The following is a 25,537-nucleotide window of genomic DNA, read 5'->3' on the forward strand; positions in this document are numbered from 1 at the left end:
TAAGTAAGAGAAGGCATGGGATATGGTTACTTGGTTCCTTTCTGGAAAGACCACATGGTGCTTGTTGCAGAGGCAGAGGAAGAAGAAGGAAGAAGGAAGAGGAAGGGAGCAGGAAAAAGGAACTGGAAGTTTCAGGATAACAAGGGGGTTGAACAAGACAAGCAACTGTTGATGCAACACATTCTCTATCACCCCCTAATGTCTGGAAGCATGCGGAGTTGTTCCTATTATCTAACACCAGGTTGGGGAAGGCTGGTTTAGAGATTCTGAAGAGGGCACAGAAACCCTGACAAATGATAACTTCAGAAAGTCACGCTAGCAAAATGTCTACAAGGCATTTCTCAAAGGCCCAAACTAGGAGAGTAATTTTACTACTAGGGACACAGATCCAATAACAAACAAACACACAAACAAGGGGTATCCTTGATGAATTGGGACATTTTGAGTATATGAGATTGGCTGCAGTTTCTGGAAAGTTTTCCACATTCCATTCCACTCTTGACCTATAAAGCATTACATGGCTCAGGACCACAACACCTGATGGAGCTCCTCTCCAGGTATGAACCTACCCCGACACTACAATCAAGATCTGAGGCTCTCCTCCAAGTACCTCCTCAAAGGGAGGATCGGAGGATGCCATCAAGGGAGAGGGACTTTTCAGTGGTGGCTTCCTGATTTTGAAACGCTCTCCCCAGTGAGCTCTGCCTAGTACCAACATTGTCATCTTTTCAGTGCTAAGTTAAGACTTGCCTCTACTCCCAGGCATTTGACAGCATAGGATGAGGCTTTTTCTTTTTTTAAGTGAGTTATTTTATCGGGTCCTAGTATTTTATTGTTATCGTTTCAGCTGTTTCAAATTATTTTAATTTTTTGTACTCGAAAGGTGTTATATTTTATCATGTTGTATTCTAGGGTTTGGATTTTTGTGAACTGACCAGACAGCTTTGGCTATTGGGTGGTACAGAAATGTAATAAATGAGATGAGTTAAATTCCACACCTCCCTCCATCAAGAAATGCAACACTTTCCATGAACTGTAGCAATTACAAACCCTAGTTTTCTTTCCACTGGACAAACACTTTTTGTATATTCCTTTACCGGAGACAGCACTTTCGACCTTAAAGGGTGAATCCCCCAATAAATATACACAGTTTATAATTATACACATGTGAGATTTCTGGTTTTATTTCAACAACTGTCATAAAACATGTAATTACATGATTTAATAAAGCAGCGAGGAAATTACGGTCCCATTTTATGCCCTCCATAAATTAAACAGCTTTTATCAAGATCCCCCAAGAACCTGGTCTCTGGAGCCTTTAAAGGTGCAATCCTATGCATGTTTAGATAGAGAAAATGTCCTACAGTTCCCAGCTGTCAGGAGTGCCCTAGCTGCCTCTTGCAGTCCCTTCCAATAGCCAACTCAGGACACAGACAACGAGGATTCTTTCTGAGGCTTTATTCCTTCATTACTTTATGACTCTTTCAGATACTAATCACTAGCGACTAAACAAGGAACAGCACTGGGGAAAGATAGCAGAGTAGCCTAAGCTCCAGGTAAGGCAGTTGGTCCCCGTTTGAAGGGGAACCATGGGAAGACTCTGAACTTATGGGCTATGGAGAGATCCTCCCTCTTTCCCTTGGGTCCTCAGGACGCGACCATTGTTTTAGCGCCAAACAAGCGAAGCCCCTCCTTACGGCGCCATCTGTCGTCGCTTCCTGTGCCTGCGCCGAGCATCCAGCAAGCCCCCCTCCAGCACTGTCTCACTGCCAGGGTCACTATCTCTCCCAGGAATGCTGGCAGGAGGAATCTCTGCCAGCTGCTGTGCTTGTGAGAGATGAGTGAGCTCCTCTCCCATGGATAGCTGTTCCCCCTCAGAATCGGAACTGCTCTGGGGCTCTATGGGCTCAGTTTCCACCCTGACACCAGCATGCCCAGCCAGCATGGCTGGATGGAGGGATGCTGGGAGTTGTAGGACTTTTTTCTGTCTAAAAATGCATAGGATTGTGCCCTAATGCAGCTTCCCTGATAGGCACCCTCCAGATGCGTCGGACCAGGGCCAGCCCTACCATGAGGCAGACTGAAGCAGTTGCCTCAGGTAGCAGATGCTGGGAGGTGGCAGCCAGGTGTCGGAGAGACCTGTGTGCCGTGTGGCCTGCTCTGCATCCCCTAAGCTAGCCTGCTGCCTTCAGGTGTCCAGGCCAAGCTGCTTTTGTACATGGAATGGGAAGGAAGCCATCTTGAACTCCGCCTCAGGCAGGAAAATATCTTGAGCCAGCCCCATGTCAAACTACAGCTCCTACAATCCACAATGGCCCCCCGTAAGACCATTAAGTCCAGAGTCTAAAATTACCTAACAGCACCATCGGTTCTGATCCTTTCATCCGTTTGAGAGGTCCAGATGAGGACTTCCTTACAAATATGTGGAATTCCTCACGCTTCCCTGTCCACTGTGCACTTGCATGATCGCCCCTTATAATTGTACAGACCTGGATTCATTTTGTCCGCTGGGATTTATTCCTGCTAAGCAAATCTGGTTTTGCCAAGCAATACCGTCAAAAACAGAGCTCAGGTGGGAATACAAGGGAAGGTATACAAAATTAATCCCACTCAGAGATAATTTGAGGACAGCAGCCAGAGAAGCATTGAAGTGGGGAGGTGGGGGAAGGGAGAGATATTTATTCATTTTCATGACAATAGCCACAGAGAAAAGAAACGGCTCTCCCAGGAGACTTGCAGCGAATTCTCGGGGCTGCCAATCAGAACAGGAATAGAGTACAACGAATTCAGCGGGGAGGTTGCCCAGAAGCCAGGAATGTCAGCCCCTGGAAGCCACATTATTCTGAAGCAAAGGATCTCCCAGCAGTCCTGTGTTTTGCCTAAATTGTCTCAAACGCTGGTGTAAAATCAGGCATGCTGTGAAGATAACGATGGACAGATTAAAAATAAATTAAACAAGCAATCCTATGGTCCCTGGGCAAGCATCCCAGGGACAACAGGATGGCTAGAGAAACCCCTGCAAGGTCAGAGGCAGCGCTCCGACCTTGGAAGGAGAAGACGGAGATCTGACCCCAGACCTCTCCTCCTCACAGCCAGCACAGAAAGAACCATGCCGGCTGCTTCTTCGAGGTCGGAAAAGTGATCTCAGAGGAGGAAAGGGGGTGTTCTGCTGGGCGGGGAGGGGAGAAGACTGGAGATACCCAGCCTCCTTCCCTCCCCCTCGGAAGCACCCTCCGAAAAGCCGGTCCAGTGATAATACAGGAGATCAGAGGGCAGGGAGGCAAAGATTGCCTCTCCTGCTGCTCTTGCCCTGCCGATGTCAGCTCAGTGGGGCACAGAAATCTTGGAAGCCCCGAAGTTCAGGGACTCCAAGCGGCAAGGGAGCAATTGATATGATTGCACCCTAAATTCATCTGCAGAATGTTCCAGACAATCAGGGACACTTGAGAAGAGTGTGTGTGTGTGTGTGTGTACACTTGAACTAAGATTGAGGGAGAATTTCACTCAGTTTTTTTGAATAGGAACAAACCAAAATCCACACATTTATTCATAAACGGGATAGAAAGAACTTGAGATTTAACAAAAAATCGAATTTGGGAGAGTGCAAAACTAGCTGATTTGTTCATCCAGACAGAGAGGTTTGATTGCTTAGTTCATAAAAGTCTGGGTTTGAATCCCTGTGAATTCAACCATGTTAGTGCCGAATTAGAGTCGCCACCTTTTTTTCTGACAGGTTCCTCATGGCAGGCAAGTGTATCGCATTCGCAGTCCTCTTCGTGCTAGGAATAGCTGTCTGTACCTCTTGAATTTGGCTGGTGCAGGTAGGTGAGAATTTTGGTTCATTTTCAATCCAAGAAGCAGAACCTATTTTGAGGACGGGGTTCAGCACCTTGGATAGCTCCTTTAGAATTCTGGCTGGTTCTGACTGAAACCCTGAATGGATTTCACAGTCCCACCAAAATCCGAGCCACTGGCCTCAATGGCCCGTGGCGGTTTAGATTAGGTGTTATGGATCAGGACTGGGATCAGAGGACAAAGGAAGCGATGTTATACTGAGTTGGGCCATTGGTCCATCTAGCTTAGTATTATCTACCCAAGTGTGTTGAACCTCTTTCAGCCCGCAGGCCAAATTCCATACTGGGGGGGGCGGCGCATTGCAGGGTGGGTGGCGCCAAAGGTGAACGGGGCACAGCCAAAGGACAGAGGCAAAAACACCAGCGCATCTTAGCGTAACGTTCTTACTGCCAGTCACTATGCCTCAGAAGAGGCATTTCAATTTTTTAGAAGTGGGGCGGGGGGACAGCACAAAAGGCAGGAAACCACCAAATGATCAGTCGATGCAGGAGAGGTTGCTGGGGAAGGGGGTGTGGAAGGGTGTTGCGGAGATTCAGACCCTTCCTTGGCCCCTGAGTTTGCAGCTCTGTGTCAGGGCCTTGTAGGATATAGGTAGGATTTGATTAGAAGTTGCCTGGAAGGGCCTGGGCCTATTCAGCCTCTGGAATGTCGGAGTCTGTGTGAGCTTCTCTGTGTCAGTGTTCTCAGAGCAGAGCCAGGGGGAGCCACCCAACTCCCTGTCCACCTGCTGGTCTGGCCTTGGCAGGCAGGGAGGCTGGAAGCTGTCCGTGAGAACCTGACAGAGGGGGGTTGGGGTTTGCAGAAGGGTTGCCCAGGTTGAAGTGTCACTGCTGGAGGGCTGAGCAGTGCCACCCCGTTTAGACAAGGACCTTGCTGAAAGGCTAAAGGCCCTTGTCTGTCAAGGGATCTGGAGGGGGTGTCTTATAGTCACGCCTTCCCTTTTAAGCTGATGCAAAGGTGAAGAGCCTTTGCTAGGAATATCTCACCTTCATTGCCCAAAGCCTTCTCTGTTTGGATCCATCATTGTCTGGGCTTTTGGAGGCATTCTGCACATGGACTGGAACTTTGGATTGTTAAGGACTTGCCATGAAAAGTACTGTGAGGCTTTTCACAGACTTGAACTCTGGCTGCTGTGGATTGTGTGTCTGTGTTTGTTGTCAGCTCAGTGTACAGCAGGATGGGTTTGATCTATGACTTTTGGACTTCCCTCTGCCAGAACTCACGCAGCATGGAGTTGCCAGTGCTAAAGCAGTGGCCTGGAACTCCTTGCGTGTGTGGGTATGGCCTTCCCTTGATCTTGATGAGCCTTGACCATGTAGCCTGGAGTTATCAACAAAAGATTCGAAGTTGGATTCTCTATGGGTGTGGGTTGTTTAGGCCTTTCAAGAAGTTATCCCTTGATTGCTTGATGGGTTCATTCCAGGAATCATTCCCCTTCCATGTCCGGGGTTAGAACCCTGTGAACAGATTGTCTGGGATAGGTACCCAGGAATCCAGAGCCCCTTCCCTTGTGTTCAGAACCGTGGAGAATGACAACGGGGAAACCACGTTGATGAGGATCTCAGTCACGGTAGTAGTGTTTAACTTTGGACTGTTCTGGAATTACACAGAGCCTATAGCTACTGACCATCAGCTATATGATTTCTGAAGAGTGTAACCATTAAGCTTTTGCTGTGGGTTTCCCTGCAATAAAGAAACCTCACTGATTTGGGTGTCCAGTGTCAGATTGCCTGAGCGTATGCGCTAGGGGGATCAGGAAGCCTGACACTCTGCACCCCTGGTCTACACTGACTGGTGGCAGCTCTCCAGGGTTTCAGGGCAGGGCCTTTCCCAGGCCTACCCAGAAATGCCTAAGGCAAAGCCATACATTCTGCTACGGAGCTACAGCCCATCAGGCACCATGTGCTACAGCAGGGCTGGCCCCGAATATTTTGCTGCCAGAGGCGTGTAATATCAGTAGGAACTAAAGTGATTGAGAAATGGTTGTATGGGGGGAATCAGTTCTGGGTGAGACCAGCAGGGAAAGGAAGCTAAGGAGTATCTGACTACTTTCAATGTTGTATATAGTTGGGTAGCAACACACCGCTAAGTTAAGTCTGTCCTAATTCAGTTTTGGTGGTTCATTTTATAATCTTGCGAATACTACAAGGTGAAAGGCAAGATGGTGTGTGTGTCTCCACACACACACCCCCGGTGGTGATGGGACAGTGACCTCCACCACACTTGGGGGCAGCAGGCTAGCTTAGGGGGCACAGGGCAAGCTCTGTGGCATACACAGTTCTGTCCCCCAATGCTTCACTCTCACTCCCTGGACAAATTGACCTAGGCTGACCATGTGTCCTTCTTTTCAGATGTCAGTCCTCTATTTGAAGACATCCTCTATTTGAAGCAGTGCCGACTCCAGTTTTTGGAGGACCCTTGGACAAGACCTCCTGCCCTCCATGGGGCTTGTCTCTCACCGAGTCTCCCTTCTCACCACGCCTGTCACTAGCTGCGCTTGCTCCTCGTCCTCTTCCTCATCATTGCTTCCACTTGCTTGCTTGACAGGCAGAGAGCCAGGGAGCAAGTCGGCCGTGGCATCTACTGCTCCTCCTTTTCACCACCACCATTCTCTGGGCCAGAGCAAGAGACAGGTGAACAAGCAGGTTGCAATGGTGGAGAGGAGGAGGGACTCCAGGGAACTCTCATCAGTGGGCCCCTGTTAAGGTGTGGACCCTCAGCAAGTGCCCAACCATGCCTACCCTTGACTCTGGCCTTGTTTCTCATCACCTCCATCCTTTTTAATGAGAGGGATTGAACCTGGGACTTTTCTGCGTACAAAGCAGGTCATCCACCATACCACTGAGATATGGTCCCCCTCTCTTTCTTTTTCTTACACAGGCCTGATCGACACATTGCCCGAGGAGCTTGGGTGCTGCTGCTATAGCTCATAGCCAGTCCCCACACTGCATAGATGCGCAGCTCAGTGGCAGAGCACCTGCATGCAGAAGGTCATAGCTGGTCCCCACACCACACCAGGAACATTTGACTGCCAGATCCTTCTGGACATCTCCAGCTGCCAGGGAGACGTAGTGTAGATGTGCAGCTCAGTGGATTTGCATGCAGTGGACCTGCTTCACTTGCAGAAGATTACAGGTTCTATCCCTGGCATTGCAATCGGGTTGCCATGGTGAAGAGGATGAGCAACTCCAGGGGGCTGTTGCCAGTGGGCCCCTGCTGGGGTGTGGGCCCTCGTCACCTACCCAACCATGCCTACCCCTGATTTGAAGAGCTGTTCAGTCCAAGTCTGGATTAAAGTTTTGTTCTTTAAGTCCTAAAAAAGGGAGAGCAGCAGAGGCCTTGAAGGTGCCCATGCACATTTACCACTTCAACGGTAGAGTGAACAGACACACAGGTCACCTAATCACAGTCTTCCCCACTATGGAGAGATGTGTTGCATTATAGTCATTATTTCCACATTTGCATCGATAGGTATGAATCAGCGTGTGTGCCTTTAATGCAAATCGGTGTCCGCTTTTGTCCTCTTATTTTGTGGCTGCCTTCGTCTGAGCCGAGAGAAGCCAGCTTCTGACCCATCTGCCATGGCTGGTGATTGGACGGGTACCAACCTTCCCCCCATCTTCTCCCCTAGATTAGCTTCAGAATTAGCCTTCTAAAAGGAATGCCCCCTCAGCCTCATTGGATCACTGCATATGTGTCTGCATCCTGAAGTTTCCCCTGGCCTCTGTACCAACAAGAACTCAAGGCGTCACCTCCCATTAATTCTCCTTATCCACAAAGCCTCAATAATCCTGTCTATTTACAACCTCACCTCGTTGATTCTTCACGTGTCAGTGAGTGCAGCAGTCTCCAGCACCCTTTGGGCCTATGTGTCTCTTTGAGCAAGCAAATAAAGACCTCGCTTTAAGCAGCATCCAAAGGCAATCACTGCCGTCTTCTGGATCAGGTCTTCACACTGTTCGTTATTCGGCTCCTGGGAAGACTCAACACTCTGCCCTCGACATAACATTGCACATTGCAACTCACTCACTCTGTTGCATCGACATTCACTTCTCCGACACAAATTTGGGCATATGCAGGCCTGAGAGTGCAATCCTATACCCAGGAAGAGATATATGGATTTTGTGAAATCCCTACCTGAGCCAGTGTGGTGTAGTGGTTAGACTGTTGGACTGCGACTCAGGAGATCTGGGTTCTAGTCCCCACTTGGCCATGAAGCTCACTGGGTGAATTTGGGCCAGCCACAGACTCTCAACCTAACCTACCTCACAAGGTTGTTGTGAGGATAAAATGGAGAGGAGGAGGAACATGTAAGCCACCTTGGGTTTCTTACAAAAAGAAAAACGTGAGATAGAAATCATAGATTCATAGAATCATAGAATACTAGGGTTGAAAGGGGCCTATAAGACTGTCGAGTCCAACCCCCTGTGAAAGAATCTAATCCCTGACAGATGGCTGTCCAGCCTCATCTTGAATGCCTCCAGTGTGGGAGAGCCCACCACCTCCCTAGGTAATCGGTTGCATTGCTGTATTGTTCTAACAGTCAGGAAGTTTCTCCTGATGTTCAGCCGGAATCTGGCTTCCTGCAACTTGAGCCCATGATTCCGTGTCCTGCACTCTAGGGTGATTGAGAAGAGATCCTGGCCTTCCTCTCTGTGACACCCTTTCAAGTACTTGAAGAGCGCTATCATATCTCCCCTCAGTCTTCTCTTCTCAAGGCTAAACATGACCAGTTCTTTCAGTGTCTCCTCATAGGGCTTTGTTTCCAGTCCCCTGATTATCTTTGTTGCCCTCCTCTGAACCCTCTCCAGCTTGTCTGCATCCTTCTTAAAGTGTGGTGCCCAGAACTGGACACAGTACTCCAGATGAGGCGTAACCAGTGCTGAGTAGAGGGGAACTAGTACTTCATGGGATTTCGAAGCTATGCTCCTATTAATGCAGCCCAAAATAGCATTTGCCTTTTTTGCAGCCACATCACATTGTTGGCTCATATTCAGCTTGTGATCTACAACAATTCCAAGATCCTTCTCACTTGTAGTATTTTTGAGCCAAGTATTCCCCATCTTGTAACTGTGCATTTGGTTTCTTTTTCCTAGGTGCAGAACTTGGCATTTATCCCTATTAAATGTCATTCTGTTGTTTTCTGCCCAGCACTCCAGTCTATCAAGATCACTTTGAATTTTGTTTCTGTCTTCCAAGGTATTAGCTATCCTGCCCAATTTTGTGTCATCTGCAAATCTGATCTGCATTCCCTGCACCTCCCCATCCAAGTCATTAATAAAAATGTTGAAGAGGACTGAGCCCTGTGGTACCCCATTCGTTACCTCCCCCCAGTTTGAGAAGATCCCGTTGATAAGCACTCTTTGAGTCTGATCCTGTAGCCAACTGTGGATCCACCGGATCATTGTTTCATCTAGCCCACTTTGAGCTAGTTTGCTAATCGGGATGTCATGGGGCACTTTGTCAAAAGCTTTGCTGAAGGAGAGGTATATTATGTCCACAGCAGTCCCACAGTCCACAAGGGAGGTTACATGATCAAAAAATGAGATCAGATTCGTCTGGCAGGATTTGTTCTTGACAAATCCATGTTGGCTTCGAGTAATCACTGCATTGTTTTCAAGGTACTTACAGACGGATTGCTTTATAATCTGCTCCAGAATTTTCCCAGGGATTGATGTCAGACTGGTCTGTAGTTCCAAAGTTCCTCCTTTTTGCCCTTTTTGAAGATAGGGACAACATTAGCCCTCCTCCAATCATCTGGCACTACACCCGTCCTCCATGATTTCTCAAAGATAATAGACAGTGGTTCTGAGAGTTCTTCTGCCAGTTCCTTTATTACTTTAGGATGCAGTTCATCTGGCCATGGAGATTTGAACTCATTCAAAGTAATGAGGTGTTCCTTGTTGTTGTTGTTGTTGTTCAGTCGTTCAGTCGTGTCCGACTCTTCGTGACCCCATGGACCATAGCACGCCAGGCCTTCCTGTCCTGCGCTCTCTCCCGGAGCGTGCTCAAGTTCATATTCATTCCATCCGTGATGCTATCTAGCCATCTCATCCTCTGCCGTCCCCTTCTCCTTTTGCCTTCAGTCTTTCCCAGCATCAGGGTCTTTTCCAGGGAGTTTTCTCTTCGCATTAGGTGGCCAAAATATTGGAGCTTCAGCTTCATTATCTGTCCTTCCAATGAGCACTCAGGGTTGATTTCCTTTAGGATGGACTGATTTGACCTCCTTGCAGTCCAGGGGACTCGTAAGAGTCTTCTCCAGCACCACAGTTCGAAAGCATCAATTCTTCGGCGCTCAGCCTTCCTTATAGTCCAGCTCTCACACCCATACATTACTACTGGGAAAACCATAGCTTTGATTAGACGGACCTTTGTCGGCAAGGTGATGTCTCTGCTTCTTACTATGCTGTCTAGGTTGGCCACAGCTTTCCTCCCCAGGAGCAAGCGTCTTTTAATTTCATGGCTACAGTCACCGTCTGCGGTGATCTTGGAGCCCAAGAAAGTAAAATCTGTCACTGTTTCCATTTCTTCCCCTTCTATATGCCAGGAAGTGATAGGGCCAGATGCCATGATCTTCGTTTTTTTAATGTTGAGTTTCAAACCAGCTTTTGCACTCTCCTCTTTCACCCTCAACAAGAGGTTCTTGAGATCCTCTTCGCTTTCTGCCATTAGGGTGGTATCGTCTGCATATCGGAGGTTGTTGATAATTCTCCCAGCAATCTTAATTCCAACCTCTGATTCATCCAAGCCGGCATTTCTCATGATGTACTCTGCATATAAGTTAAATAAGCAGGGTGACAATATACAGAGAAAGTAGTCCTTTCCCAATTTTGAACCAATCGGTTGTTCCATGTCTGGTTCTTACTGTTGCTTCTTGACCCTCGTACAGGTTTCTCAGGAGACAGGTAAGGTGGCCTGGCACTCCCATCACTTTAAGAATTTGCCACAGTTTGTTGTGATCCACACAATCAAAGGCTTTAGCGTAGTCAATGAAGCAGAAATAGATGTTTTTCTGAAATTCTCTTGCTTTCTCCATGATGCAGCGAATGTTGGCGATTTGATCTCTAGTTCCTCTGCCTCTTCTAAACCCAGCTTGTACTTCCGGTAGTTCTCGGTTCGCGTACTGCTGAAGCCTAGCTTGTAGGATTTTGAGCATCACCTTGCTGGCATGTGAAATGAGCGCAATTGTGCGGTAGTTTGAACACTCTTTGGCGTTGCCCTTCTTTGGAATTGGAATGTAAACTGACCTTTTCCAGTCTTGTGGCCACTGTTGAGTGTTCCAGATTTGCTGACATATTGAATGCAGCACTTTAACAGCATCATCTTTTAGGATTTTAAATAGTTCGGCTGGAATACTGTCATCTCCGCTAGCTTTGTTGTTACTAATGCTTCCTAAGGCCCACTTGACTTCACTCTCTAGGATGTCCGGCTCAAGTTCAATGACCGCACTATCATGGCTATCAGGGACATTCAGATCTTTCCTGTATAGTTCTTCTGTGTATTCTTGCCACCTCTTCTTAATCTCATCTGCTTCTGTTAGGTCCCTGCCTTCTTTGTCCTTTATCATGCCCGTCTTTGCACAAAACGTTCCCTTGAGATCTCCCATTTTCTTGAAGAGATCTCTAGTCTTTCCCATTCTGTTGTTTTCCTTGATTTCTTTGCATTGTTCATTTAAGAAGGCCTTCTTGTCTCTCCTTGCTATTCTCTGGAACTCTGCGTTCAGTTGGGTATATCTTCCCCTTTCTCCCTTGCTTTTCGCTTCCCTTCTTTCGTGAGCTACTTGTAAAGCCTCATCAGACAGCCACTTTGCTTTCTTGCATTTCTTTTTCTTTGGGATGGATTTCGTTGCTGCCTCCTGAACAATGTTACGGACCTCCATCCATAGTTCCTCAGGCACTCTGTCTATCAGGTCTAATCCCTGAAATCTATTCCTCACCTCCACTGTATATTCATAAGGGATATGATTTAGGTCATACCTGAACGATTTAGTGGTTTTCCCGACGTTCTTCAATTTAAGACGAAATTTTGCAAGAAGGAGCTCATGATCTGAGCCAGTCAGCTCCAGGTCTTGTTTTTACTGACTGTATGGAGCTTCTCCATCTTTGGCTGCAAAGGACATAATCAATCTGATTTCGATATTGACCATCTGGTGACGTCCATGTGTAGAGTCACCTCTTGTGCTGTTGGAAAAGAGTGTTTGCTATGATCAGCGTGTTCTCTTGGCAAAACTCTATTAGCTTTTGTCCTGCTTCATTTTGTACACCAAGGCCATGCCTGCCTGTTATCCCGGTGATTTCTTGATTTCCTACTTTAGCATTCCAATCCCCTATGATGAAGAGGACATCTTTTTTTGGTGTGAGTTCTAGAAGGTGTTGTAGGTCTTCATAGAACCGATCAACCTCAGCTTCTTCGGCCTCAGTGGTTGGGGCATAGACTTGAATTACTGTGATGTTGAATGGTTTGCCTTGGATTCGTACTGAGATCATTCTATCATTTTTAAGATTGTACCCCAGTACTGCTTTTCCCACCCTTTTGTTGACTATGAGTGCTACTCCATTTCTTCTAAGGGATTCTTGCCCACAGTAGTAGATATGATGGTCACCTGAATTAAATTCGCCCATGCCTGTCCATGTTAGTTCGCTGATTCCCAAGATGTCGATGTTCAATCTTGCCATCTCATGTTTGACCACCTCCAGCTTACCTTGATTCATTGATCTGACATTCTAGGTTCCTAAACAATATTGTTCTTTACAGCATCGGATTTTCTTTTCACCACCAGACACATCCACAGCTGAGTGTCCTTTCGGGTTTGGCCCAGCCGCTTCACTCTTTCTGGCGCTACTTGGAAATACCCTCTGCTCTTCCCCAGTAGCATATTGGACACCTTCCGACCTGAGGGGCTCATCTTCCGGCGTCATATCTTTTAGCCTTGTGATTCGTTCCATGGGGTTTTCTTGGCAAGAATACTGGAGTGGGTTGCCATTTCCTTCTCCAGTGGACCACATTTTGTCAGAACTCTCTGCCATGACCTGTCCGTCTTGGGTGGCCCTGCACGGCATAGCTTATGGCTTCACTGAGTTACGCAAGCCCCTTCGCCACAACAAGGCAGTGATCCATGAAGGGATCCTTCATGGTTATATGGTTCCTTGACCATATGCCTATCAATCTCAAGCTGCAATCCTGCCCCTTCAGCCTATACTTCGCCTTTGCCAGGGGGCTCATAGACCCCCTTTTGGGAGAAGACTGAGCCAAAGTAGGAATTGAGAACTTCTGCCTTTTCCTTGTCATGTGTTATCATTTTGCCACCCTTATTTAATAGTTGAACCACCATTCCTTTCCTCTGTTTTTTACTATGCATGTATCTGAAGAAAGCCTTTTTGTTGCTTTTAGCATCCCTCGCTAACCTCAGCTCGTTCTCAGCTTTAGCCTTTCTGACGCCAACCCTGCAATTCTGTGCTACCTGCCTGTACTCTTCCTTTGCAGCTTGGCCTTCCTTCCACTTCCTGTATGTGTCCTTTTTTTGTTTTCAGGTTAAGCTTTTTGTGAAGCCACATTGACTTCTTCTGTTGTCTTCCAACTTTTTTTCTTGTTGGAATTGTTTGCAAATGTGCCTTTAGAATTTCCTTTTTTAAAAACTCCCACCCATCTTGGACTCCTTTTCTCATTAGAGTCGCTTGCCATGGGACCGTACTGATCATTGTTCTGAGTTTATTAAAATCAGCTTTCCTAAAATCCAAGGTAAGCGTTTGGCTACACTTGGCTTTTGCTTCCTTTAGAACCAAGAACTCAAGTATAACATGGTCACTTTCCCCCAGAGTTCCCGTAACTGCTACTTTATCCACTAAGTCATCTCTGTTGGTTAGGATCAAGTCAAGGATAGCCGATCCTCTAGTTCCTTCCTCTACTTTCTGTAGGAGGAACTTATCAGCAACACAACTCAGGAATCTCTTGGAGGGGGCATGTTTTGCAGAATTTGTCTCCTAACAAATATCGGGGAAATTGAAGTCCCCCATTACTACTACATCATGCTTCCTTGAAACATTGGCTATTTGCTTTTCAAAAGTTTCATCCTCATCTTCTCCTTGATTGGGGGGCCGGTAGTAGACTCCAACCACCATGTTCCTTTTATTCTTTTCTCCATTTATTTTAACCCAGATGCTCTTGAAGGGGCTACAAAGTTCATCCTCCTGTATTTCTGTGCAGAGATATGTATTTTTCACATATAGTGCAACTCCACCTCCCTTTCTGTTCCTCCTGTTCTTTTTGAACAAGTTATATCCTTCAATTGCTGTATTCCAGTCATGGGAATCATCCCACCAAGTTTCAGTTACGCCTATCAAGTCATGATTTCCCTCCTGTATTAAGAGTTCAAGGTTGTTCTGTTTGTTTCCCATACTCTGGGCATTAGTGTATAGAGATTGAAGACCATGTGCTTTATAGTCTGGCTTTCTTCCTACATGTTTCTGAAGACTATTATTGGGCGCTATTAGAACTGTTCTTTCCGTTGCGGTGCATGAGCCTTCATCCATTGTTACCCCCAACTTTACGTCTCCCTCCCCTGTAGGATTCAGTTTAAAGCCTTCCTGATGAAGGTCTTCATGCTGTGGCCAAACACATTCTTCCTGGCCATTGTGAGGTGCAACCCATCCCTTGCCAACAGTCCATCTTCCAGGAAGTATAGCCCGTGGTCCCAGAATCCTAATCTCTCACGCCGGCACCACCTTCGTAGCCAGTCATTCACCCAGAGTATTTTTCTTTGCCTTTCTGTCCCTCTTCTAACTACTGGAAGGATGGATGAGAAAACTATCTGGGCCCCAAATTTCTTGAGTTTCCTTCCCAAAGCTTCAAAGTCTGACGTGAATAAATAAATCCATTCTGTCTGTGTTTTGCAGATTGTCAGGTGCCTTTCGTTCCATCATCAGTTCATTGACAGAATCAGTTTTTTTTCCAATTTCCTGAATTTGCGCAAAGTCACACTTGTGCAAACTCGCATTTGTGAAAATGCACGAATTCCCCCCAAATGCCCCCCACCCCCCAAATGTGCATTTTCATGCTTTAGCCTATGGGGGAAACGTGCATTTTCAGCCAGGGATTTTTTATTTAATGTATTTTTCTACAAATAAATTTGTATAAAATTCCGGAAAGTAACAAAACTGGTCTGCAAGTCCACAGAATCAGTGCGACTTGGGAGAAGCCAGTCCACTGAGGAATCTGTGGGTCAGATTCATAGAGATCCAAACTCATTGGATTCTGTTGCACATTTCTCTAACATTTCTCTAACATCCCTAGGTAGTATAATCCTATTTATTTTACTTATTACTATATTTTACATAATGTAAAAGGTGGTTTACATGGTCCTCCACTGCTCCACTTTATCCTCACAACAACTCTGTGAGGTGGGTTAGGCTGAGAGTCAGTGACTGACCCAATATTACCCAATGAAATTTCATGGCCACATGGGGACTAGAACAGAGATCTCCCAGGTCCCAATCCAACACTCTAGCCACTACACCATACTGGCTCTCAATCATATTCAGAAATAAGCATCGATGGAAGATACTCCCAAGCATGTGTGTATAGGACTGCAGCCGTAGACTTACTTACAAAGGAAGTAATTCCCGTGGAATACAGTGGTGCTTACCTCCTAGTGAGCAGGAGGCAGAGGCCAGGTTCAAACAGGAGGCTTCCTGATTCACAGCCATTGCACCACCCCATGTGATATGTGTATCACCTTTTGTATGTGCCTACCTGGCTACTTTCTACAGAGATAGCAATGCAAGAGGTTCAGAAAACAAGTGTGTGGGGGTGGGGGGTGGGGATGACCTAGAGGCATGAAGGAAATTGTGAATTGTGGTACATGATCTTTTACAGGGTGTGTGTTATCAGCTGATTTATGTAGTGAGAGTCCCACAGAGAAACCTCATGAGAGGTTCATGAGAAATGGGCCTTTGATCACACAGAGCGCTCTCTCTCTCTCTCTCTCTCTCTCACACACACACACACTTCTACCTTGGGGCTAGCTTTTGAGCAACTGTCATCTCTTCCAAAGTGGCGCATTCTGGTGGTAAATGAAAACTGGGACAAGGGAGAAATAGGGGACCTTGGGGTGGGAGAGAGAAAGATCTGCGCTTGGGAGATTAAAGGAGATTCATGTCTTTGTTTAATAAGAACTGCAGGATTAGAATCTGTTCTCTCCTTTGTGTATCTTCAGTTGAAACCGAGAGCCATGGGGGTGGGGAAGGCTGGCCCTTGAAATTCAATTTCATATGGGCAGGATACATTTGAGGTGAATTGCACCCCATAGCTCAGATCTGTGTAAACTGAGGCCTCTCAGATCTTGCCTTTTACTAGTTTCAAATATGTCTTTAAAATTATCAGTGTGGTTATACACATTTAGAGGTGGATGTATACCATTTCAGGCTGTGGGTTCCGATGATGCTCTGTGATGTGGCTTGGGTTGCAGGGTTCTGCTATGAATTAGATCTGGAACAGGCAGGGGTCAGTTTCCTCAGGAAGCAAGACAAAAGAGATCAGCACCATGGAAAGCTCCAAGTACAGCTGGGGCTGGAGGCCAGACAGGATTTTCTATATGCTGCTCCAACAAAGATCAGTGGGAGACTGAGGTTTAAATAGGAGTGTTGCTGGAGTTAAGCTGGTTGGCCCTGCCTCCATGCTGATAGAGGCTTTGTCTCTTAAAGGGGATTGGCCTGTTTTAGCAATCTCAGGCTGCGATGAAGTGGGAGCGGCTGTCGCAGGCTAGTTTCTTCATAGTCCAAATCCTCAGAGTTTGAGGAAGGTAATGTGGCTTCCTCTGGACTCAGGGCACCCAACCCCTGGGGTCTGTTTGAAGAACTGAGTCTAGGGGAGGTAGACGCCTCATGACACTTTTCTGTAGCCGAGTTTTCTCCCTAAGCCATTAACTTTGGAGCCTCTTCCTCTGAGGACAAGCGGTCAGAATCCTCTGAGGACAAGGGTTCAGGGTCCTGGTCCATGACAGGATGTTTTTCATGTTTTATCATTCTTCAACATTCAGTTCATTACAACCTTACCTACTGCAAGGACTGGATATGGGAAAGGAAGCAACAACCTTCACGGACCTGGCATGCTTTACCAAGACCTGGGTGGATGAACTCGTGGGCTGTGCAGCACCAGGGTGTCACTGTGATCCATCGGATGTTCATCTGGAAATCATTTTGCCGGGAGCTGGACTAGAGGGCTTGCATATGGTATTGGGCCAGAGTAGGGGTGTACGAAACCCCACTCATCTGCATCCGCAGGGGGTCCGCCAGGGGGTGAGGTGATCCATTCCTCCCCCCCGGAATCCTCCCCGGCCAGTGCCGCTCCGCGGCAACTCCACAGAGCCGCCAGCCGGGCCCATCTGCAGCCGGACCTCTGTCCGCTGCCGGGCTGCTGCGGCTGCAAATGGCATCCTCTGTAGAGCGTCCTCTGTAGGGGATGCCATTTGTGTCCCCCCTGTAGCCATGATAAGCTACATAAATACTTATGTAGCCTATAATGGCAAAGAGCAAGGACGCAAATGGCGTCCGCTATGCCATTTGCGTCCCTGCTCTTTGCTATGATAGGCTACATAAGTATTTACGTAGCCTATCACGGCTAAAGCAGGGGCGTAAATAGCGTAGCGGATGCCATTTGCTTCCCTGCTCTTTGCCGTGATAGACTACATAAATATTTACGTAGCCTATCATGACTAAAGGAGCGAGTCAAATGGCGTCCCTATGCAGGATGTCATTTGCGGCTGCACACCAGAGCAGGAGACTGCAGAGGCCGGATCCGGACCCGCCAGAGGCAGGTAGGATCCAGTCCATGGGGACTTTGCGGGGTGGCGGGGGAGCAATCCGTTCCGCCACAAACTCGGCACCCGCAACCTCCCTGGAGTCCGTGGCAGAATTCTCCGCCATCCTAGGCCAGAGAGACAGATTTGGAGTGCTGCTGGTGCACTGTCCACACTCTTGCCTAGCATCTGTCAGGAATGCCCCTGCTGCCTTCTGAAATCCTCCAGTAGCCAGAATCAACATGCAGACAAAGGAGCTCCTTTCCAAGGCTTTATTTCCATTCAACCTAATGAAGCTTACAGATGCCAATTGCCTGAGAGTAAGTGGAAATACAAAGGAGCAGCCTACCAGGGGAATCTAAGAGTTAGGACGTCAGTTGGTCTCCATTTGGAGAAAAGCACGGCAAGTCTCTGAACTTAAGGAGTAGGAGGGGAGAGTCCCCCTCTATCCCGTGGGGCCTCGGGGCGCAGCTGTTGTCGTCACGCCAGTCAGGCTGAGCGCCTCCTCTCGGCGCCTGCAACCTCTCGCTTGTCTCTGCGCCTGCGCCTCGCATCTAGAAGCTCAAGTTGTCCCTCCATCTCCATGCCAGGGTCACTGTCACTCCCAGGAATGTGAGCGGGGGGGCTCTCCCTCCAGCTGCACCTCTGAAAAGCGAGCAGGTTCCTCTCCTATGGATTGTATCTCTTCCTCAGAATCAGAGTTGCTTTGGGACTCTATGGGCTCAGATCCAACCCTGACAGCAGCCACTCTGACAGGACAGGCCAATGCAGTCTTAAGTATAGCATTGTAGAGACCGATGACAATGGTCCTTGGTGACTTCAGCATCTAGGCTGAGGCTGCTTCTGATCCAGTTGTGTAGCAGAGCCAGGACTTTCAAGGCCAGCACCTTTTTATTAGCAGGGACACTGATGTCATCTGCCACCCCCCTCAGAATTCCCTGTTCCCTCTGAGCTTAGCTGCAGTCCTGACAGTAACTGGGGGGAAATGGATTTTCCCAACAGTATATTGTTTGGGGATGGACTCACCTCCCTCTGTGGTTGCTGGGTGCTCACTGAGCCACTGCCACCCGTCCTGCTTGCCATGCGGGACCCTGGACAGCTTGGCGAGTGCCCGGTGAGTGCTGCAGGGCCGCCTGTAGCCCCAAACATATTAGCCTTTCCACCAAGAGCAGTTGCTGCAGCCTCCTGATCATTTTGGTTGCTCATTTCTGCACCTTTTCCTGCTCCACAATATTCTTTTTGAGATGTGGCAAGCAGTGACTGTATCAGACCCACCTCATATGGGAAGGGGCCATAACTCAGTGGTACAGCATGAACTTTGATGCAGAAGGTTCCAAGTTTGATCTCTAGCATCTCCAGGTAAGGCTGGAAAAATGCCTCCCTGATATCCTGGATTGCCGCTGCTGCCAATCAGTGTCGACAAGATGGGGCTAGATGGACCAAGGGTCTGACTCGGTATAAGACAGCTTCCTATGTTTCAATATTTGGGTTATCATTAAAACTCTAGGGCACACCAAGGTCATTCAGTTGCTTAATTAGAAATTTCATAAATAGATTTCTCAGTGAAACCAGCAACTCTCCTGCTGAAACAACAAGCTGGTGATATCAGCCTGATTATCTAATGCTAATTAATCTCTGCACAGTTGTGTTAAAAGGTATTTCCAAAGAAACTCCATGGGGTAAAGGTTGAACAGGTGACAGACAGGCCTTGTACCAGCATTTTTGCTTTAGCTTTTATATATTTCGAGACAAAACAGCTCAGTGCTTCCTTTGGCTTGTGGTGGGTTTTGACATTCCTGAGTGGAACATCGCTTAAAATTTTGTTTACTAGAGCCCAGTAACTACGTGTAATATCAGGAAGGAGCAGTGGAAGCTGGTGGCTCCCGTGCCAGTGGGGCAATGAATCCGCTCCGGGTTTCAGTTAGAACTCTAAAGGAGCTATCCAAGGTGCAAAGCATACAATCGGACATTGTGAAGTTGTATAGGAGAAAGCCGTTGCATTGGGATGACTATAAATCAGTCTATATCTGCTCTGTGTCAGTTTCGCACGTATTCAATCATAAATCAGTCCCTTCCATTTCCGCACCATTCTGCAATTTAAAAAAATGCACCCCAAAATCACATTTATTTGCATTCACCACTTTCCTTTATATACACATTTTTGTACACCACTTTCCCTAACATATGCACTTACTTCTACTATTTCCCATAGTGGCCAACCAGATGCCTACGGGGAGCTCCAAAGCAGGACATGAGGGCAAGAACACTCTCCTGTCGTAGGTTGGCCATGTGTCCTCTTTTACAGTCCTCTATTTGAAGGCCCACCAGAGGACTGTCTGCCGTTTTGAAGGCATCCTCTGTTCCAAGAGCCGTCCAGTCCAACTCCTGTTTAAAGACAGAGAACCATCAGAAGGAACAGCAAAAGGGCCTTGAAGTCACCCATCAACAGCACCTGGAAAGGAGTGTGAGCAAGGCATACAGGTCACCTGGTCACCATCTCCCACGCTATACCGGGACATATTATATTTCTATTTAAATCATGATAATTTTTTCTAAATTTGCATCTATAAATTAGCACATGGAGATTTTATGCAAATTGGTGCCCCCCTTTGCCCTCTCTTTTGGAGATCCACAAGTGGCCAGCCTCGCATGGAAAGTGGGGGTGGTCTCTGCAGCTTTTCCAGCTCTACGATAGCCTTCCAAGGCAGGGCAGCCAGGACATTGTGAAGGCTGTGGGCTATTTATGGGTTGGGTACCATTTCCTTCTGAAGCTGGAACTCAGAGTGGCAGGGGCTCCTGGTAGAACCTCCACCTGTCTCTTCTCCCTCGTGAATCTCTGTCTTCCTCCCAGCCTTTCCGCTTTCCATGTACTCTTCCTGCCTTGTCCGTTTGCAGGCTGAGCGTTTGCTGAATTATTTACCAGCGCCACTGACTTAAGGAACTTCAGAAGGCTGGCAAGTGAAACCCACACGAGACTTGTGCCAGAGAGAAAATACAGAGGGGGAAGGCGGGGGAGGAGGAAGAGATGCCTAATGAAATGCAACCTTCTCCTCTCTGGCCAGTCAAATGCTCCTGGGAGGGCCAGCCCCTCTGTCACCATGGCACCTGGAAAAGACAAGCTGAACACATGGCTGAGGGCTTTGTGCAAGAAGAGGCGTCTCTTTCCCGGCCCAGTCTCAGGCTGTGTGGAGACACACACGGTTCTCGCCACTGGGAGACGCAATTCTCTTTCAAGCCTCATATCCTCATGCTGGGATTTAGCCGGGCTGTCAAAGAAACAGCAGCTTTGTTTCCTAGCACCAGCTCCTCCTCACATGGCCCTTCGGAAGGTTTCCAGCCGTTGGTTTTCATTTTCTGCTCTTGCTCTCGTTTCGCCACCCATGGCACGAATGGCATTCCAGCATGCAAGGTGCACCAGCAGAGCGATGGACTGGCCCCATGTGTTCGCTATGGCATCTACCACAGCACCCCAATTAGCAACGGCATTTCTCAACAGGCCAGGAGTCCTGGCAGTAACCCCAGCGCTGGCACTGCTGAGATCCGAAAGGACCTGTTAACGGCCTCCCCTGAAGTGGGAAATGTGGAGAGACACGGCCCTCAGATCCAACTCATTCTCCCTCTTGCACCAGGTTGCTGGTGTCATTTGGTGTGCATTCGGTTTCTTTTTCCTAGGTGCAGAACTTGGCATTTAGTGGGCCCATAGTGCTCCCTTTGTGCGTGCTCAAGGAAATGCCCAATACTCTGTCTCCATATCAGCTTACACATACTTTTTGCGCCCCTGCCATACACTCTAGGAACCCCTACTGATCAAGGTGCAAGTGGGTGCCGACTGGAGGGAGGGCCTTCTCAGTGATAACACCCCATCTGTGAACGGTCGTCACCCAGGAGACTCACTTGTTCTCTTTATTGTTGCCTTTTTGGTGCCAGGCAAAAACCATTGTGTTTTCCCAGTCCTCCAAATAGTTTTCTAGCTCTGAACGGATTGGGTTTATGCTGCTTTTATGTGCTCTGTTAATGTAAAAAAAAAAAAATGGTTATAGTTTATTCATAATGCAATCTGTTATTTTCTTTTCTTTTATGTAGGCCCATCCGGGGAGGGAAATTATTTTAAAGGGGTGGGGTAAACATGTAATAAAAACTTTGTATCAAAATGATGGCCAGATCGAATTATGAAATCTCAGGGTCTGATCTGAGGTTAGAACATAAGAAGAGCCCTGCTGGATCAGACCAAGGGTCCATCTAGTCCAGCATTCTGTTCACGCAGTGGCCAGCCAGAAGCCCACGGAAACCCACAACCAGGACATGAGTGCAATAGCACCCTCTTGGTTGTGTTCCCCTGCAATTGGTGTACATAGGCATGCCACCCCAGACACTGGAGTTTAGAGATGTATGGGAATTTCATTTTTGCTCAGAAAACATGCGAATGTGCCCCATTCAAAGCCCCAAGAATACGTCTGCCAAAACTGTTCACAAAACGTCAAACACATACTCAGGTTTGTTTAGTTCCCAATACCAAGTTTTATTTGTGCAAATTTCCTCAGTAGGCTAAATCAGTCCTCCTGTAGTCTATGGAGAAAATTTGCACAAATTTCAGGAGATTGGCGCAAATCACCCGTTTGATCAGTGCTGTTTGCGCAAATCTCCCATTCGCGCAAAACTAGTAGCAATGGCAAATGTGCCCGGAAATCAGGCATGAGACAAGCAGAAAGACAATGTTAAAAGAATCAGAGAGATCTTGAACATTGCTTATTCACCCATTCCTACTGGAGGTAGCATAGAGCCATCAGGACTAGTAACCATTGATAGCCTTCTCCTCCAGGAATTTGTCCAATCCCGCTTTAAAGCCATCCAAAGTGGTGGCCATCACTACATCTTGTGGAAGTGAATTCCACACGATGTAGCGATGGACTGTTGCACTTGTGTCCTGCTTGTAGATTCCTGGTCAACAGCTGGCTGGCCGTTGTGTGAACAGAATGCTGGACTAGATGGACTCTTGGTCTGATCCAGAATGGCCCTTCTTATGTTCTCCTGCATGCCCATTCAGGTGCAATTCTTTTCACTCACTATGCTCTACTGAATGCCAACCCATCCTACGAAGCACAGCCTTTTAGCTCCAGCCACCACCCACTTTATCACAGGACCTCAAGAGACCTAGCAACCTGGGAGCAGTTTTGGGAGGATTTAAAATGTGGCACACTCAGCCTGATAATCCCCTCCCTTCCCAGCAGTTTCCCATTGGGCTAATCCTCACATATGGTGTCCACCAGTGGAGGCTGGTGGCTCTGATTTCAGTGGGGCTATGTATCCAATCTGGGTTTCAGTCAGAACCAGCCAGAACTCAAAAGGGTCTATCCAAAGTGCTGAACCCTATCCCCAAAATGGGTTCAGCACCTTGGATAGCTCCTTTAGAGTTCTGGCTGGCCAAAATGGATTCACAGCCCCACCGAAATCATAGAATCATAGAATAGTAGGGTTGGAAGGGGCCTACAAAACCATCGAGTCCAACCGCCTGCTCAATGCAGGAATCTGAGTCAGAGCATCCCTGACAGATGGCTGTCCAGCCTCATCTTGAATGCCTCCAGTGTGGGAGAGCCCACTGCCTCCCTAGGGAATGGATTCCATTGTCGTATTCTTCTAACAGTCAGGAAGTTTCTCCTGATTTTCAGCCAGAATCTGGCTTCCTGAAACTTGAGCCCATTATTCTGTGTCCTGCACTCTGGGATGATCGAGAAGAGATCCTGGCCTTCCTCTCTGTGACACCCTTTCAAGTACTTGAAGAGCGCTACCCTGTCTCCCCTCAGTCTTCTCTTCTCAAGGTTAAATATGCCCAGTTCTTTCAGTGTCTCCTCATAGGGCTTTGTTTCCAGTCCCCTGATCATCTTTGTTGCCCTCCTCTGAACCCTCTCCAGGTTGTCTGCATCCTTCTTAAAGTGCGGTGCCCAGAACTGGACACAGTACTCCAGATAAGGCCTAACCAGTGCTGAGTAGAGGGGAACTAATACTTCCCGGGATTTGGAAGCTATGCTTCTATTAATGCAGCCCAAAATAGCATTTGCCTTTTTTGCAACCACATCACATTGTTGGCTCATATTCAGCTTGTGATCTACAACCATTCCAAGATCCTTCTCACTTCTAGTGTTGTTGAGCCAAGTATCCCCCATCTTGTAACTGTGCATTCGGTTTCTTTTTCCTAGGTGCAGAACTTGGCATTTATCCCTGCTAAATTTCATTCTGTTGTTTTCTGCCCAGCACTCCAGTCTATCAAGATCACTTTGAATTTTGTTTCTGTCTTCCAAGGTATTAGCTGTCCCGCCCAATTTTGTGTCAATCGGAGCCACCAGTCCCCGTCGGTGGCCGCTTACGCATCAACCCCCCAAAAAGGAAATGTATCAACAAAACAAGAGGATGCATTTGCATAGCATTTGCATATGTACAGATGCAAATGAAGAAATGACGACTATAATTAAACAGAAGTAATGCACAATACTTCTCACGATAGTGGAGAAGACTGTGGCTAGGTGACCTCACCTGAGGCTCTGCATCTTTTCTCTAAGTGTTAACTGTTAACTTCGGGCAGAGGGGCCGTAACCTGCCACCTTTCAACTGGAGATGCTGTGGACTGAACCTGGGACCTTCAGCATGGGAAATAGGTGCTCTGGCGCCGAGCTATGGACCTTCCCCTGGTGCAAGAACCTCAAGCCGATGAAACCGAACAAAATGGATCAGTGAAGGTTTTGCTTCCTGTATTTACTTTGACACATCCATGGAACTCCAGCATGCACGCTGTTCCTGGCTGGCTCCAGCAGGTGGCCAGAGCGGGCATTTGCCAGGCCCCCCAAGACCAGCAGAGATGCCACTGCCCTAACACGTATATATCTACTTCCATTTTGCGCAGAGTACCCAAGAAGGTCAGACGCAGCCTTAGGGAAGCGTCAGTTCGCACCTTCAGGCTCTTCCAGGTTAGGGGAGCCTGCTGAAGGTGCCATTCCCAAGACCCCCCCAAATCCTGGAGCCAGCACTGTACACGGCAGCGGGGAGTGCCAGATCCAGGCTGTTGAGGGCGCTTGGGCCGGACACCTTCAATGGCCCCCCTCCCTCAGGGAGTCTCCCTTCTCATCAGCTGCTTGTACTCCTCCTCCTCTGCCTCATCATTGCTACCCGTTGTTCACTTTACCGGCACAGAGCCAGGGAGCAAGTCGGCAATAGAATCTATGGGTCCCTCTTTCTCACCATTTCCGTTGTCTGGACCACACTGAGAGGCGGGTGAGCAAGCAGGTTGCGCTGGGAAGGAGGAGCAGCAACTCCAAGGGTCTCTTGTCAAGGGGTCCCTGCCGGGGCGTGGGCCCTCGGCAGGAGCCCTGCCACACCTACCTTGGACACCAGCCCTGGTGGCTGTGCAGGATCGAAGGCCTGGCCCATTTTTGTGGTGGGATTCTACTACTTCTAGCAGGATCCACACTTTAACTGGAGTCCCACTGCTTAAAAAAACGAAGGAAAAAGCAGGGCTGTGCTATTTTCAGTTTAGCATGACAACTCTGCTGTTGCAGTCAGGTCAGGCTCTCGCACGCACACACCTTTGAGAACTGAGCACCGGGGGGGGGGGTGTTGGGGCGGGGGAGTGGGGAGAGGGAGATCCTCAAAGCCTGTGAATCAGTTTCCAACCCATTCCAATTCCCCGAGCAAAACCGCAGCCAAGATGTGTCTAGCGTTGAAGTTAAACCTCTCCACGGTTCCTGTCTCAACCCATAAATCTCCCCCTGTCACCTCGGGCTTCGTCCGTGCTTGCTGAAACTTATGTCTGCAATCATGGAAAGCCAGGCACAGGTTCACCCAAAGGTTCCTAAATCCAGCCCCCCTTGTGCAATAAAAAAGAGCCTCAATGGGACAAGA

The 25,537-nt window shown here is 47.9% G+C and overlaps 1 protein-coding gene across 10 annotated transcripts in view; it reads right to left on the minus strand.

Moving 5' to 3' along the window:
- PI4KA (phosphatidylinositol 4-kinase alpha) overlaps window positions 1-25,537 on the minus strand; it is a 150,325-nt gene that overhangs the window by 9,965 nt on the left and 114,823 nt on the right. For 3 of the 10 annotated variants that reach the window (XM_084819623.1, XM_084819621.1, XM_084819615.1), the window contains 3 exons: window positions 24,176-25,125; window positions 21,542-21,655; window positions 17,905-20,032 (listed from right to left, as the gene is read on the minus strand). The gene's annotated coding sequence lies outside the window, so the exon portion shown is untranslated. Of the gene's footprint in view, window positions 1-17,904; window positions 20,033-21,541; window positions 21,656-24,175; window positions 25,126-25,537 lie in introns of those variants that run through there. The other 7 variants (XM_084819622.1, XM_084819617.1, XM_084819618.1 and 4 more) reach the window with 5 other exon arrangements.

Source organism: Heloderma suspectum, chromosome 13 (genome assembly GCF_057233095.1).
Source record: "Heloderma suspectum isolate Gila_16-S chromosome 13, 16-S_ref, whole genome shotgun sequence".
NCBI classification, from domain to species: Eukaryota; Metazoa; Chordata; class Lepidosauria; order Squamata; family Helodermatidae; genus Heloderma; species Heloderma suspectum.